Source organism: Conger conger, chromosome 2 (assembly GCF_963514075.1).
Source record: "Conger conger chromosome 2, fConCon1.1, whole genome shotgun sequence".
Taxonomy (NCBI): Eukaryota; Metazoa; Chordata; class Actinopteri; order Anguilliformes; family Congridae; genus Conger; species Conger conger.
In genome coordinates this window covers 46,951,646-46,968,539 of record NC_083761.1, presented here as the reverse complement: position 1 = coordinate 46,968,539, position 16,894 = coordinate 46,951,646, and positions in this window count along the sequence as shown.

The window sequence follows — 16,894 nt, the reverse complement described above, 5'->3', positions numbered from 1 at the left end:
GTTTGATGGGCACGTCTGGTCCATGTACTTCAAACATACGAACATCTCTGCCCCTCATCCGCGACTGATCGAATGATCCGCCCGCTTTGCCATGCCTGGTAACTGTCAATTCCAGTTGCTGCTGTTGCCGGTCTGAGCAGGAACCCTGGGGAAGAACCAAATGAACACAATCCTGCTGGTGGTGGGTCAAAGGTACATTTTCTTTCCCCACAAGGTGACAGTGCCCACTGAACACCTCTGTGAAATGTGTTTAGAAGATGCTATGTCCTAATATTTGACTGTTTGTTGTGAAATTAAGGTCCTTTAATCTCACTCGTATAATTGCGAAGCTGTGAAATCTCATCTGCCATACCCATTGTGGATAAAGACATTCATATTCCATAGTACAGGCCTTGCCCAGATTGTAGCATGAACACAAGTATATTTCATCCAACTCTGACACCCTCTTCGAAAGGATAAATGTCAAAGATACAGCAATTTGGTCCCTGCACCACAGGCTCGAATGTTTTGCTAGTCAGTAAACATGCATTTTGATCCAAAATCTTAAGAGATTACAGTTGGATTTTCTACCAATTTCCTCCTTCTCCTGATGTATTTCAATGTTCCTCCTATTGGTGTTTATGTAGTATTTTAGCTGAGAAGGGACTTGTGACATGACTGGATGAAATTTCGCTAGTCTGAGGTGGAACGTGAAGGAAGTCACGCTCATTGATGGAGGCAGATGCTGTATTATATTTCTGCTGCGTTATCAAATGTAAGAGAAAAATGATTCAAGTGGTGGCACGGATGGTGCAGTGGGTAGCGCTGCCGCCGCACAGCAATGAGGTCCTGGGTTTGAATCCCGGTCAGCTGGGGTCTCTCTGTGTGGAGTTTGCATGTTCTCCCCGTGTTCGCATGGGTTTCCTCTGGGTACTCCGGTTTCCTCCCACAGTCCAAAGACATGCAGGTTAGGCTGATTGGAGAGTCTAAACTATGAGTGTGTGTGTGCCCTGCGATGGACTATTGACCTGTTCAGGGTGTATTCCTGCCTTTTGCCCAATGTATGCTGGGATAGGCTCCAGCCCCCCTGCTACCCTGTTCAGGATAAGCGGGTTAAGATAATGGCTGGATGAATGGATGATTCAAGCTGATAGTTTATTCAGTACTTTTACATTTACCTACATGTTGAAAGTAAATCTGCAATAAGAAAAACATGCATGCCTGAATAGATAATCACATGAATACCGCCGCCTTTAGTGCACCCTGGGGTGACAGGCGGTAAGCGCAGTCGGAGGGTTTCCGGTTCGATCCTACCTTAGGTGTGTTGAAGTGTCTGAGCAAGACACCTAACCTCCCCAATTGCTCCTGACGAGCGGGTTGGTTGCATGGCAACCAATCGCCGTTGGTGTATAAGTATGTGTATGAATGGGTGAATGAGAAGCATCAGTTGTACAGCACTTGGGATAAAGGTGCTATATATAAATGCCAATTACACTGATCACTGCCCTTGGGAAGATTATCACCAGCAGCTTGGCAATCATTCCGGAAGTGCGAGGCAGTTTTTGACCGCTTGTCGTATGCTTTGATATTCGTTTAAGTAAATAAAAAAATACCCCTTTTTAAATGGCAAAATAAGAATTTTGAAGCAGTATTTCATTGAACGCTTGTTATGTCAAGACACCTGCTCTCCTGAACGGTGGTGGCTCGGGGGAGGATCAAGAAAAACAGTCCCATTGCACAACAGTTCCATTCATCCTATTCCCCCCCTTGTTACCGCATTAGTCTTTGTGTGCTTGCGCCCGACACCTGGCGTTTGTTCGTTTAGCAGGGCCGCGTGTCGGACCCGCTGCCCGGCGGGTGGGTGCGCTCACGTGGGTTCCCTTCCTCTTCCTTCACCTTGACGCTCCCTCATCTGAACGCCGTTCCTTCTCCCTTTCTCCCCCGCCCCCATCTGTCACCGGGCTCGGACTGTCGCTGGCACTCGTGATTCTGTGGATGCCGGTGCCAGCACCGCTCGGGCATCTGCTCATTCTCGCTGCCAAGTGCATCGTCATGCCATGTCATGGCTGGGCCTGGATGATGATGTCATGAATGATGAAGTGTTCTTCTCCGGTTTGGCTCCGCCCGTGCTAATCAGAGTCTCTGGCACTTCTCCACATAGGAACAGGTGTGGAGAATCAGAGTAATGACACTCTGTACAGTAACATAATTGTACTACACAAAACACTTCAACAATTCAGCAATAGTATACATACATACGGAATCCAAAATGTAAACAGACATTTGCTGATAATGGCTCATATTTTTAATGCAAACTTACCATCCTCAGTATCATATTTTGCATGCCCTGAATATTTTGATGATAAATATAATTGATTCCTAACAGTATTGATGACTGTTTGAGGTCTCTGGAAATCGTGCAGAATCTACATGGTGAATACATTTGATTAAAAGTAATTTGGTGACTAGGCTCCTTGACGTTCTGACAGTGAGGGTGCTTTTCCCAGATCTCAGCTGTTATCTGGCCTTCACTCATTTGTCAAAAGGGAAAACAAGTGTGCAAATCAAGAAGTATTTATGAATTAAAAAGGAAAAACCATTCTCTATGGAAGTATGCATTTGCAATTCAAGGAGCCCTTGATGCGATGTGGATTGATGTGTTGTCTATTAGTGTGCAGAGCAATCTCAGGTTCTTTGAAGGTAGTTTCTAGTATATTTCCTTAGTATTCAGACTCTGACTTCACAGATAACAGCTCATTTCAAAGAGACTCCTTTGACTGAAAACCCTAGTGATTACTTTTGTGTCGCTGCATGGCTGGATTATTTCATATTGATGAATTAATTGGGCATATCAGACAGAAAACCTGCAGGCTAACACACTTGGCTGAGGGATGTAAAACGGCTTATGAAAGGTTAAGATTCCTGGTGTTTGATTTTGTTTTAGCTCACCGCCGTTCACTGCTATAATATGGATTATACATCGTTTGACATTTGGAAGCTGCTGCCGAGTTGCGCGATCCTCTCAGACGTGCGGATTCAGTTTGTCAGTGCGTGTTTTATTGCCGTTATTATTTTCGGTGTCGTTCTTTTCTGTCAAGCTTTCCTGTCCTCAGTTTAAGGTCCCCAGCCACCACCACCCTGAATCCAGATGATGTAAACGGTAGCTTCTGCATGTTGACAATTAAATCCCATCTCAGAACGCTGAGAACAGGGCTGTTGTCCTCGTGGTTCCCTTGCGTCATTCATATTAGCCCATGTTCTTTTTTGGCTGCATTCAATGCCTTTCAATGGGGTCCGGGCACAAAGGAAAGGACACCGAGTTTCCCATTTGAAAGAGAGCAGTTCCTTGCCTTTGCTATTAACGTTAATGAATGTATTTAACTGGTAATCTGGGTTAGTTTGAAGTTCTCCTCGAAAAAGGGTAAAATAAAAGATATATAAATCCAAGAAAAGCTTTTGGTTTGATGTACAAAGTGAACAAATTGCCTTTTCAGGACTCTGCATGTGTATGTTCAGTATGTGTGTGTAAATAACTAAGTGAAGCAATTCAGGAAATAAGTGCATCTCAGCAAAAGATAACACAATAGCCAGGATGAAAGCTCACTCAACTAAGCAGTTGTGGGGGAGTCTTTATGAATGATTTATTGCTATAAAGGAATGTGGCTCACTGTGGGAATTTGTGGATTAATCATGGTTGGGCTTGGTGGAGTTGGAGGTGAAGGTAGGGGGCTGCTGGGACTCTTCAGCACCAATGGTTGTCTGTAGTTAAGCCCGTGACGTAGAGAGGGTCTTTTCTTCATGACCTTTTTTGGCTTCCTTCGGTTTTGTCCATTTCCTCTGCAAGATATTTAATCTTGCAAAAACGCTAATTTCTCTCAATCATTGGTTGTAGCTGACGTTTAATTATTTCCATTTCAGCTGACCTGGGGGCATTCAAAATGTTTTAATGTGGTGGCTTTATGGCATGGCCGAAAAAGCATTGAGACTCATATTGGTCTTTAGATTTACTCTGACAGGAGAGGCATCTGCACCCACCCCACCCAATCCAGGCCCACCTCCTCTGGCAGACTACAGAAATGCTACTCTTAGATTACATCTGAAAGCTGCAATTGCAAACCTCCACTGTTAAGACCATCAGTGTTAAGTCCTCAGTGCTAAGATCTGCGGCAGCTGAAATACAGTCTTCTCTCGTGTGTCAGAGGAGAGACATGGAACTTCAGATTGGTATGATCTCCTCCAAGTCAGGACATGGCGATGCCATAACATTGGGTGCTTGCTCAGTAAAATATGTTGAGCCGTTCCTTTCACTGTAACCAACACGTCAACCATGTTAAGAGTCATTAACTGTTTCGGGAATGAGCAGAGGGTTGCAGGTGTGAATATAACATTAAGCATTGCTGTTGTGACCTGGTGTGTGATACTTGCATTATTTTCCTCGATTGCACGAGGAAAATAATGCAATACTTTACTTTCATACCACTCAATTGTATTTTTTTTATTAACATATAAATTCATACTTACAATAAACAATTAACTGTAAATGTTTTTCGCTTTTGTCTAATATTTAATACCTACTAGAATAAAGTTTGGCTCAAAATGAGAGCCTGTTTCGGGATTGATTTATGCAAGGCCTGTTATATGAATGTTAATTGAATAGATGTATAGAGAGATGGATGGGTCAATAACTGCTGTATCTAGATAGCTGGCTATATGAAGGTCTGCAAATACACAAGCAAAAGGCATTGCATAGAGGGGAAGCCATTTTGTAGCTGAGTTAATTAATTAATGGGGGCACTTTGATCACCCTGAGTGTGAGCATGTGGTGACAAGGGTGTAATGGGATTGGTTTTGATGGGGGTGGCACTCTCATTGCATTTAGGGCTGAGATTCTTGTTCTGGTGTACAGGGGATTACTGTCAACATAGCCCTCGGGGTTTAAGGCCTTCATGTAATCCCATTGACTCCTTGACCTCGAGAACATTGGGAAAAAAAGGTGGAAGACAAGTGATTATTTTCTGGTCCTCTCCTCTAGTTCTTTACCCTCTCTCAATTAAATTAAATTTGAAATGCTTTATTGGCATGACAAATTAGTTCGCTTGTACCGCCAAAGCTTGGACGAACAACAAACAAACAAAAAATACATGTAACACAGTAAGTCACAATAATTAGTAATTGTAAATCAGAATATACGATATTAACAATAACGCACAAACTGCGTGTGCTTGTGTGAAGCAGTAACATGTTATGGGCAAAATGTTTGTGTGTACAGTATCTGTGTAATGTGTGTGTGTTTGCATGTTGTGTGCCCATTACCGGGTCACTCTCTCACCGTTCTATTCTCTTTCTCTGGCTCTTAACTTCCCTCCATCCTCCTTGACTTTCTCTGTCCCTCCCGCTCCCTGTTGGGTTGGCAGCTGTGCGGATCTCCACAGTCTATGGCTTTACTGGCTGAAGGCTGTTTGTGTACTCTTCGTCTGATAGTACCTCTGACTCCGTCCCCTGCATCTTTCCACCTCCGTCTGTTTCCTGCCTTTCCGTCACCAGGGGACTCGGAGAGCCGCTGTGGCCGCGCTTTTTCTCCAGAAGATACCGAGGGTTCGGACAGAGGCATCGATTCTGGGGGTTCGTCGCCATTTGTCACTGCTCTTTTGTGTGGACAGCTCAGAACCTTCAGTCTTCCCTCCAGTCTAATATCATATTCACGGTTCTGAAAATCTCAATCACCATTCATTCAGGGTGACTACGGCACCTCAGGATGTCACATACAGTAATACCATTATCTGTTGGCGAGGAGATTGGGGCTACTGATTACTGAAGGGATACTATGTACAATATCAATCAATCAATCAAGCTTTATTTATGACGCACATTTCCTATAGTGGGTGCAACTCAATGTGCTGTACATAAAAAAAACAGGCTGATTGAAATACATTAAAAAAAACGTTTAAATTCTACAAATTAGGGCAAACAGCTGCAGAAGTGAATGTGGTGCAACAACAAACACAGCAGACAAACAAGGCTGGATAAATAAAAGAGTAAATAGTTTAAATAAAATAAATATAAATAGAAGCAGATAAATAAAATGTGTATAAAAGGTAGATCAGGGAGGGTAAGAGCAAGGCTAAAACCATCCATCCATCCATCCATCCATCCATCCATCCATCCATCCATCCATCCATCCATTATCTGAACCCGCTTATCCTGATCAGGGTTGCAGGGGGGCTGGAGCCAGCCCAGCATACATTAGGCGAAAGGCAGGAATACACCCTGGACAGGTCGCCAGTCCATCGCAGGGCACACGCACCATTCACTCACACCATTCACTCACACACTCACACACTCATGCCTACGGGCAATTTAGACTCTCCAATCGGCCTAACCTGCATGTCTTTGGACTGTGGGAGGAAACCGGAGTGCCCGGAGGAAACCCACGCAGACACGGGGAGAACATGCAAACTCCGCACAGAGAGGCCCCAGCCGACGGGGATTCGAACCCAGGACCTCCTTGCTGTGAGGCGGCAGTGCTACCCACTGCACCATCCATGCCACCCTAGGCTAAAACCAGGTCAACTAAAACTAAAGCTAACAGAAATAAAAGAAATAACAACAAAATAATAATACATAAATAAAAAGAAGTAAATAATAAAAGTGGTACAAGTAATAATAAAATAAAAAATAATAATAATAATATGTACAATATTTATATGTATATGAACTAAAATCTGGAAGAAACCTAGGTAAAAGCCATGCTAAAAAATGATTTCTTTTAAAAATGCCCACAGTTTCAGAGACCTGAATATCCTCTGGCAGGCTATTGCAATTCTTGAGCCATAATAGCTAAAAGCCGCCTCTCTGTGCCTTTTAGTTCTGGACTTTGGAACAGTTAAGAGACCAGTGTCAGAGGACCTAAGGGCTCTGCCAGGGTCATACCTAAAAAGCATTTCTGATAATAAGTGGGTGCATTGCCATATAATAACTTAAAAAACAATAAAAGGGTCTTAAAACCAATTCTAAAACTGACGGGTAACCAGTGCAGGGACTTTAAAATGGGAGTGATGTGTGCTCTCCGTCTGGTCTTTGTCAATATAAAACAATATTATTTCAATTTCCAGTGATAATAAAAATCATAAAACTGACTGCTAAAAGTTGATTTATCTGTGCTCTACAGTTTGTCACTTTATGGTCTAAAACTTGGAACTTTGGTACCCAGTGTATTTTTTTCCAGCATTCGCAAAACCAAGAAAGAGAAAGTTCATAATTGAGTTTGGAATATTCAGCCTGGAAGGGATGAGCCAGGAGAGAGGTATTGCTTTATTAAATATAGCACAATTTTTGTGGGCTTGGATAATGGCTTTGGCTGTACTCGCATCAAGCCTGTGAAGCTAATAACTGTCCAGCATCTTATCCTCTCCATCTCATCTCCTCTGCTCGAAAAGATCAAGAGGAGGATTTATTCTGCTAAGATGAGGATTGGAAATCAAGCAATGTTGTTTAGTGCCCAGATCCTCCAAGCTGATATAGGCCTTCGTATAGCTGGCCTATATCGTATGGCGTATAGCTGGCCTAAGTTAGCTGACTTAAAAGTGTAGGCTCAAACTCACTCCCTAGATTTGAATTTAAATCATATAAAAATATGCTAGTTAAATTATCACAGACATTGCCTTACACCTTACATTGCCAACATGACAAGTTATCATGGATCCTCGAGGAATGACGAGGATTTTTGCTGCAGTCTGAGCCTCCTATCATTCATATAACCCAAGGGATAGAACTTTCCGGTCTCTCAAACAGCTTGACGTGTGTCATACTATTAAGCTCATGGGCCTACGTTGAGTACGCAAGCCAATTTCGTGAAGCGTTTTAAAGCTGAACTTGCGCTGAACTGTGCTTGAGCAAAAATGCAGCACAGACAGTTCCTGCCTCTTCAGTAAATGGATCGAACTGATAGCGAGAAAGAAAAATAATGAGAACTAATAAGAAAATAATGATCAGTGAAAAAAACACTGATCCATCCACTTAAAGTAACTTAAAATAGATTTCAGGGTCACCAGATATGGGCAGAATGGAGTGTCATTGCATATACTTAATTGATTTTGAAGTGGAAAATGTCCCAGGAGTCGTAAAAGAATGTCCCTTAAATCCTTGATTGGGTACAAATGTGACTAATGAAGCCATGACATGCTAAAATGTGTCCTGTTCCTCAAACTACTGGGCAACTGTGTATATTCTATGAGCAGCAGCTTTGTCATCTTGAAATAAGCCATGTCTACCAAATAAATACTTTAACATGGGGTAAAGATGATCGCTAAGTATCGTTAAGTAATGACTGATAGTGACCTTGCCTTCAAATACCATTATGAGCTATGAGCAACCCTTCATAAAAAAACTGTTGTCTTCTCCCTCGCTGGCCATGGGCTCATGAACAGACCACCATATCAGACAAAATAATGGCTTTCAGTGGGAATGGAACTTGAGCTCATGCGCTTCATCATTGATTAGGTATGTTTGATTTTTCAGTGTCACTGTGCGGATACGCCACCTACGCCACCTTGATAAATACCGGCCATTTCATGCATGCACAGGATTATGGATTTCATGCTGAAATTTTAAATGAACAAAATCCATGGCAAGTTAAATCAATCTACATCCATCTGCTTGGTTGCAATTTGTGCATTGAGAGTTGAAAAGATTACATCATTTTCTGGGACCAGAATAAGAGTGTGATTGGTTGCCCTAACAAGGCACCAACAGGTCTTTAACTCAGCAAATTAATTACATATCTGATATTGTCATTGTTCTTCTGGGTAAGAGGATCTTCTCAATGAATGTACTGTAACATATTATTGCTGTGTGGCAACAGAGGGCAAGTTTCCAAACCTGAATCAAACCTGCCCTTGTTTGATTGCCTTGAGTGGCAAACCTTTCAAACACCAAGACATTGTCAGTTCGGTAGTACTTCCACACCGCAGCCTCTGTTTGTTATCGAGTCATCAGCACCTGAAATTGGCGAGTGGAGGATCACGTAATAGTTCTGAGACAGTACAGCGCTTGGAAAAGAGGTGGACGGCCAGGCAGTCCATGCTCCTGGCCTGCTGTAACAGGCATGAGCCTCATTACCAGTTCTGCCTGCTTCCTGTTCTTGAGATTGGATTTCCTGGCGGGGTGTCTGGCTCCGGGCACAGTAGTGGCAGTCAGGACATTGAGGCTCGCCGCAGGGGGGCCATGGGTGCGAGTGGGGGCCTACACGGTGTTAGAAGCAGAACAAACCCGCCATCCAGCGGGGGACCTGTCGGGAGTACATATCCCAGTTTGATCCAGGCTCTACTGTTTGATCTTGGGAAACAGGGTCACCGACCAGTGGTGCATTGGTGGAGAGGACGGTCACAGGTCAAGAAATAAAGTATTACCAATTTCTTGGGTCTGCAAGTGGTGCAGGAGCATAAGAGACTGTACAGGGTTATCTACCCTTCTGCTTATCGTGCTCTTGTGTGACCAGCCTTTAGGACCATTTGTTTTGTAAGTATCTTTACCCTCAGGGAGGATGCTGTTGTCCTTGCTGCCCTTCACATTTCCAAAACAAGCTGCTCCCCCTGTCTTCCCTCCTCCTTCTCTCCCTCTCCCTTTCCCCCTTTCATCTGTCAACACACACCTTCCGTAACCGAATCCATCTGCTGCCTCCACTCTGCTTTCTTCAATCGGACATTTGTTTTCCTCCTTCTACAAATAAATGATCTATAATGTCTGACAAATTTAATATACTTTTAAAGTATATTTCAATGTTTTTGAAATCAAAGTTTTTCTGGTAGTTTCCGGAATACATTAATGTTATATTTTATGCGATAATGCACATTAAAATCTTCAGTGTTAATTCAGTATGTCCTGCCAGGATCACGTCCAACAGAGGAAAATGCACTTTACACTAAACATTTTTCTCCGTAAATGTGATGTCTTGTGTTTGGATTCTAAAGATCATTTAACTGAGGTTCTATGACAAACTACCGGAAAGTATATTTATAAAGCATTTTACCCAAAACGGAAAAAACCATGGTCTTGTGGGCATGTTGAAATATTGTGCTTAACAGGGACTCTTCAGAAATGAAAGAACAAAGCTGCAGTCCCATAGACTTGAATGTAATAATGAATGATAAATACACACTTTCATTTTTTAGGGAGCAGCTCTTTATGAATTTTAAACATTGAATCAGCTTGCCAGAACAATGCAGGCAGACTTTCTAATCATATGCACTCTATATGAATGTAAATAAGCATTTGCCCTCCTTACATCCCGTCTGCATGGCATTGTACAAGCTAAATTCATGAAAAGTAATAGAGGTGAAGGATAAATTGACTGAAATGGATTCAGTACAGTGTCAAACATCATTCCTCCACTTCTAGAAGGATGCGAGTTATGCATTTTATTCTCCAAAACCTTTTTACAATTGGGTAGAAATTGACTTTGGTTGTGCCATATTTGCTTTGGTTAGTTCCATCTTCAGAATCATCTCTTCATTTGGAATTATATTTCAAAATTATGTGGAGGAGCTACCAGTCAGTTTTCCATATGCTGTAAAAGCACTGAGAAGTGTGAAGACCAGTTATTGTCATGCTATATAATGTATCCTGTATCTGTGGTAGATCTGGGCACCTCTTTGTGGCTAGGTAATTAACTTAGCTATAATAGTAACTACTGTATATTTCATTTGAAATGAGTTCAAATAAATGCAAATGGTTTGACATTTCTGAAATGAAATTGACATACAGAACAATGGTATAAGAATTCTAGGCGTGCACTTCTAGCCCTTATAGTGTATGCCGTTGATGCAATTGCTGCAAAAATAGATGGCTGGGTAGCAGCTCATGCTCTGGTGGAGAGAGTACACTTGTCTGTGCTCTTCAGATTGAGAATGCTGCAGTGCTTACTCTGACCCATGAGTACGATCAGGCCTTCCAGATTGGATGGGAAAAAAAAGCTGGGTTAAAATTGGTTCGTAGAAAAGCTTTGAAATGTAGAGGGAACAAAAATGGACATGCAACATGACGTAGGATACGCATCACGCAGAAACGTATAACTGGCAAAATTACTCAGTAGAATGCAATAAAACAATTTCTCATAAGTATTATTGTCAGCAACTGGCCCAATTTGTGGCTGAATCATAAAAGAGAAGAATGGATTAGTAACAGGATGGGTTTAATTTTGCCAGGGCTCTGGTTTATTGCTATATTAATTTCTTCCAATGACACACCATGACCACGTTATCTTCTGTGGAGATACGACACTACTGCAACTGGCACTAGCTCACACCTGTAGGACTGTATGGACTGGAGTGAAGCATGCTAGAAGAGTGCTTTGCTCATGGTCAGTGAACACGGGACAGGCAGCAAGGACTAAAAGGTATGACTGGAGTCTGGAGAAAACAACTTTGAAAGAAATAAAGCCAAGGGGGAAAGTTGTTTTAAAAAACTGAAAATGGGAGCTAAAAACCCTTACTGCAGCACTTTGTAGAACGGCTTTTTAGAAGGCTGCGATCGAAAGGTGTTATGCGTGTTAGCACACAGCTTTTAATGCTTTGTCATTACAGCATTTTCCAAAAATCTTTACCGAGACCCTACTGCTGTGGTCTGGGAGTGGGGTTATACGGAGTTCATTCGCATTCCAGATGCTGATGTGGGCTTTAGAGAGCCTGGGGTGGTAGAGCAGGTCATGCATAAACCACAGGAGACTCTAGGGCCTGGTGGAAGAACACAAACAGCGCTACATGCTCCAGAATGTCCTTAAATTTCGGGTTGGATGTTCAGCGAGGTGTCCTTAGAACGAGGAGCTGTCTCTTCACTTAGTCCTTGTGTCCGGGTTGACACTCCTTTTTGTGGTAACTTGTAAATGTAGGTGGACAAGACCGATCTCTATAGTCTATAGTATAATTATACAGGATCCAGCCATCCGCTATCTTGACTAATCACCCACCCGGGACCCTGTATGTACAGAATAACACCATTCTAACTCTACAGAATTAGTTATGCCCAGAATGACAGGCGCTTCCTTAATTCACTCTATCCAAAGCATATTAAAAGACAGAGGGCTGTCAGACTGAAATATTACATATGGATTAAAAACTGTGATCATACCCTAGCCCAAGAGAATGAATGCAAGGAACACTAACAGACCCGGCATCTGCCTGTATTTCAACGGACAGAATTTGGGAGCTCTTTATGCATCAGCTACATGCCAAGTCCTATATTTCTGGATTAGACGGTCGTGGAGTGCGTTATAGTAATCACACACATGCACAACCACATCAAGCTTTTCTGTAGCCTTCCTCCGGTTCTGTTTACTTAGCTTTTTGTAAACTGTTTTGTCTGTTTGTTCAGACATAACAGAAGCTGAAAGAAAACATTTTGATGCAGGCCCAAGGCTGTGCTGTAATATAGGTAGCAAGGAGAACCCAAAACAGACCCAATTATTCAATTAACCCCAGCACGGAGGCCGACCTCTGTGCTTCCACCTCTCAATGGTTAAGTCGATTTGTCATGTTGATAGTTTCGAGGCTGAGGTGGGCATGATATTAGTACCCACCTTATACTCATATACCCGTGCAGTACTATGTCCAGTATTATAGTGTGTGCGCATGTGTGTGTGCCTGTGTCTGTGCGTGTGTGTGAGAGAGTGATAAAGAGAGAGAGTGGGGGTTGGAAAGATTTTGTGTAAAGGCTAAGGGCAGCTGAAAAATTAATCTCTCCAGATCCATAAATACACCATGACACGAAATAGAGTGAGCAAAGAAAATGTCTTGCGGTTTTCAGTTCCTTTTCACTGCTGCTTAATGGATTTGTCCTCTACTTTCAGTATCCACCCGCGAATCACCAAGTGTCCAGGGTGGGGAAAGGAACAAGACCAGATCCAATCAAATGGAACACCTGTGGCTAGTGGGCATCAAGGCACTTCAGCAGAAAGTTTCTTGCCAAACACAATGCTATATTAGTAAGTGTAGATTCTGCTGGGAGATGAGAACATCCATCTGAAGAGCTGCCAGTTAGCTGGCTTCCTCCCTCTACACCTTAGACTCTGGGCTCATTCCAATCGCTTATTTTTCTCCACTTTCCTTGCTCCTGACCCGGAAATTGATCGAGGTCTGCAATCTTTAAGGACATTCCAATCCCTTAAATGTTCCTTCTAGGAGGTAGAAGTAGAAGTTAGGAACTCTTTCCTTTGAGCAAGAAAACATCAGTGCATCCTTCGTGGAAGTATTTTTTTGGAAAGCCTGATCTATAAATTATTGACCTTGGAATCCACCTCTCTCCTTCTACCCTCCAATATGCAGGAGACACGAAAATAATTTATCTTGTCCATTGAGTTCGAAAGGTTAATTTATTTTCATATCCACTGCATATCTGGCAGCAGCACAGTGGTTTGAGGGCCATTTGATACCTTGGACCCTTGATGACTTAAAGCCATTTAGCCAATAAATGTGTTCCATACTGTATCAGCATAATTTACAGGTAAATCTAGTCCCACCCCCCAATTATCATAGAGATCAATTGTAATGTAAAGAGTGTTAGTATCGTTTGTAGGACAACCTGCTAAGTAAGATATTCAGGGTCTGATGATGTCTGTAGGTCACAGACATCGAGAAGTCATTTAATTTACATAACTTCTGCAATAATGGCTGTGTCCCAAACATTATGGTGCCCTGAAATGGGGGGACTATGTATAAATACTGCTGTAATTTCTACATGGTGAAACCAAAATGTATAAAACATTTATTAAAATCTGACAATGTCCACTTTCACCACATTTTTTATTACAAATCTCAAATTTTGTAGTACAGAGGCAATCAAATAAATGATGGGTGTTTGTCCCAAACATTATGGAGGCACTGTATGTAATTTACATAGCTTCGACATTCTATTTGCCTAATTCACGTTTTCTTGATTTCCTTGTCTTTATTTCTTTCACTTTTATCTTTTCATATCCTCTATCTAGCGAAACCACAGCCAAGGGAATGGGCTTGGCGTAATCAGCGGGGAAAGAAGACCCTGTGGAGCTTGAGATAGGGGCAAGAAAAGGAGAAAAGAAAAGGAAAAAGAGGAGAAAAATAAAGGATTGGAATGAGCCCTTTATCTTGCTACAGTGACCTTGTATCCACGGAGCAGCAAACCAGCTTGACCTCATCACCCTGTGAAATTACTCCTCACCCAGCCTGACAATAACCCCCCTCTAGCGCCCTGATCACCATCTCCTTCCCTTTTTCTGTTCACTTTGCCCTCAACCCTCCTCTCCTCGACCTAGTCCTGCTGTCGCTATATGCTGCAATCTCAGCAACCTCTCTCCCTCCGCCCTCACTCCCAGCATTGAGACATCTGGAATAAAACAGAGATGCTGTGCTTCCCAGCTGAGTGCTTTTCTCTGTTTGACCTTTCATTAATTCTGGATGGCACCACAGTATTTAGTTCTCCATTCGCTATGGACTTCAGAGCAGACCTGGGTCAAATATGTGATTGTTTTGGATTCAAATGCTTTTCTGTGCTTCACTGAGCTTGTCTGGTGCATGAAATACTCTCGAAAAGCAGAAACCCCACCTTCTGGTCTCCTTGGTTGGCTCAGTTGCACCTGGCAAATCAATCAAGCACAGAAAGGTATTTGAATCCAAATCAATTACGTATTTCACCCAGGTCTGCCTCACACTGGTACTGGACAGCAAACAGTTCTTCTCCAAGAGCATCACAGTGGCATATCAAGTGCACAGATTCGTCTTGTACATCATCAGGATAATCTGCCCCTTTCTGATGACCTACTCAACCCAGCTCTTGTTCCTGGCCCTGGTCATTTGTCATCTAGACCACTGCAGTTCCCTCCACACAGGTCTCCCTGCCTCCAGCATCAGACCTCTGCAGCTGATCCAGAATAATGCTGCCTGCTTGATCTACAGGCTCCCCAGACTCAGCCATGTCGCTCCACCCTCCCATCAGGCAGCTAAACTGACTGCTCCATTACATCTTCTCAAGATCCGCAGACCCTACATTGAGTAAACTCTGGATGCCTGGCCCTTCCCTCCAAAGTGATTATTATACCATCCAATCTAATGTGTGCAATGGGTGATGGAGGGGCACTTTCAGATTTAAATACAGTACTGTATATTTTTTGTGCCCAAATGCAGATGGTTTCAGGAGTCATTGCGAGCAGTCCAACCAGTCTTTGTGTAGAATAGTGTGTCTGTGCAGAACCTACAGTCTGGGTGGAACAGAGTATCAGTGCAGAACATACAGTCTGGGTGGAAAATTGTATCCATGTGGAACATGCATGACAGTCTGGGTGGAAAAGAGTATCAGTGTGGAACAGAGTGTATCAGTGTGGAACATGCAGTACAGTCCCTGTGGAACAGAGAGTGTCAGTGTGGAACATGCAGTACAGTCTGTGTGGAACATGCAGCACAGTCAGTGTGGAACAGAGAGTGTCAGTGTAGAACATGCAGTACAGTCCGTGTGGAACATGCAGTACAGTCTGTGTGGAACATGCAGTACAGTCAGTGTGGAACAGAGAGTGTCAGTGTGGAACATGCAGTACAGTCCGTGTGGAACAGAGTGTCAGTGTGGAACATGCAGTACAGTCCGTGTGGAACATGCAGTACAGTCTGTGTGGAACAGAGTGTCAGTGTGGAACATGCAGTACAGTCTGTGTGGAACAGAGTGTCAGTGTGGAACATGAAGTACAGTCCGTGTGGAACAGAGAGTGTCAGTGTGGAACATGCAGTACAGTCTGTGTGGAACAGAGAGTGTCAGTGTGGAACATGCAGTACAGTCAGTGTGGAACATGCAGTACAGTCTGTGTGGAACAGAGTGTCAGTGTGGAACATGCAGTACAGTCTGTGTGGAACAGAGTGTCAGTGTGGAACATGCAGTACAGTCCGTGTGGAACAGAGAGTGTCAGTGTGGAACATGCAGTACAGTCCGTGTGGAACAGAGTGTCAGTGTGGAACATGCAGTACAGTCTGTGTGGAACAGAGTGTCAGTGTGGAACATGCAGTACAGTCCGTGTGGAACAGAGAGTGTCAGTGTGGAACAGAATGTGCTGAAAACAGAGCTCTCACTAGGAAAGCCCAGGCAGGCTCCTGTCCCCTAAGGGCAATGCGGGTGCAGAGTTACCCTTCAGATTAATTGTAGGTGAACTGAAGTGATTAAGCACTGGCTAATTAAACAAGCATGACCTCCTGCCTTCACTAACAAGACGCAGCTCTGAATCAGCCCTGCTCTTTATAGAGGTGCACAGAAGTGCCAGTAGAAGGTCAGCATATTGTATGCAATGCAAGTAGGCCTCTTAGACTTAAAGGCATGGCTCCAAGTGCCCTGGCTTTCTGTTCAAATCTTTTTCAAACCTCATTTCAAACCTTTTTTTCCTCATTCCTTTCCTACCATCATACATCATTAATCAATTCAGTCGAGGTGTCCTGGATATACTGGATATGATATAATTGAGGTGTAATTTCACAAAATAGTCATATTCTATAAAATGTGAAATATCTTTAAAAATACATACAGTTTGCAATGGAATTTGGTTTTGTCTTATTGAGGGATGGACTCATATTGATAGTCACTAGCTTTCAGAAGAAGATAGAGACTGTAGAAGACATGGAGTGATGAGGCAGAAGAGGATATAAATTAGATAACCAGTCCATTCAGGCATGGCATATCAAAGCTCTTCAGTAGAAAACCCATTATATAAGCTGAGTATCCCCCCAGTGTACCCGACCAGCTCTTCCCCACTGCACTAACATGGGCTGAAGCAGCACTGCATTGACATTGATATATGCTACAATAAAAGCTGCAATGAAGGTGTTGCTATGTCCCACCATTAACATTGGCAGAGTGGAACAGAGTGCATTGTGGGATTTGTCCCAGGTCACAGAAGCTATGCTGATATCCC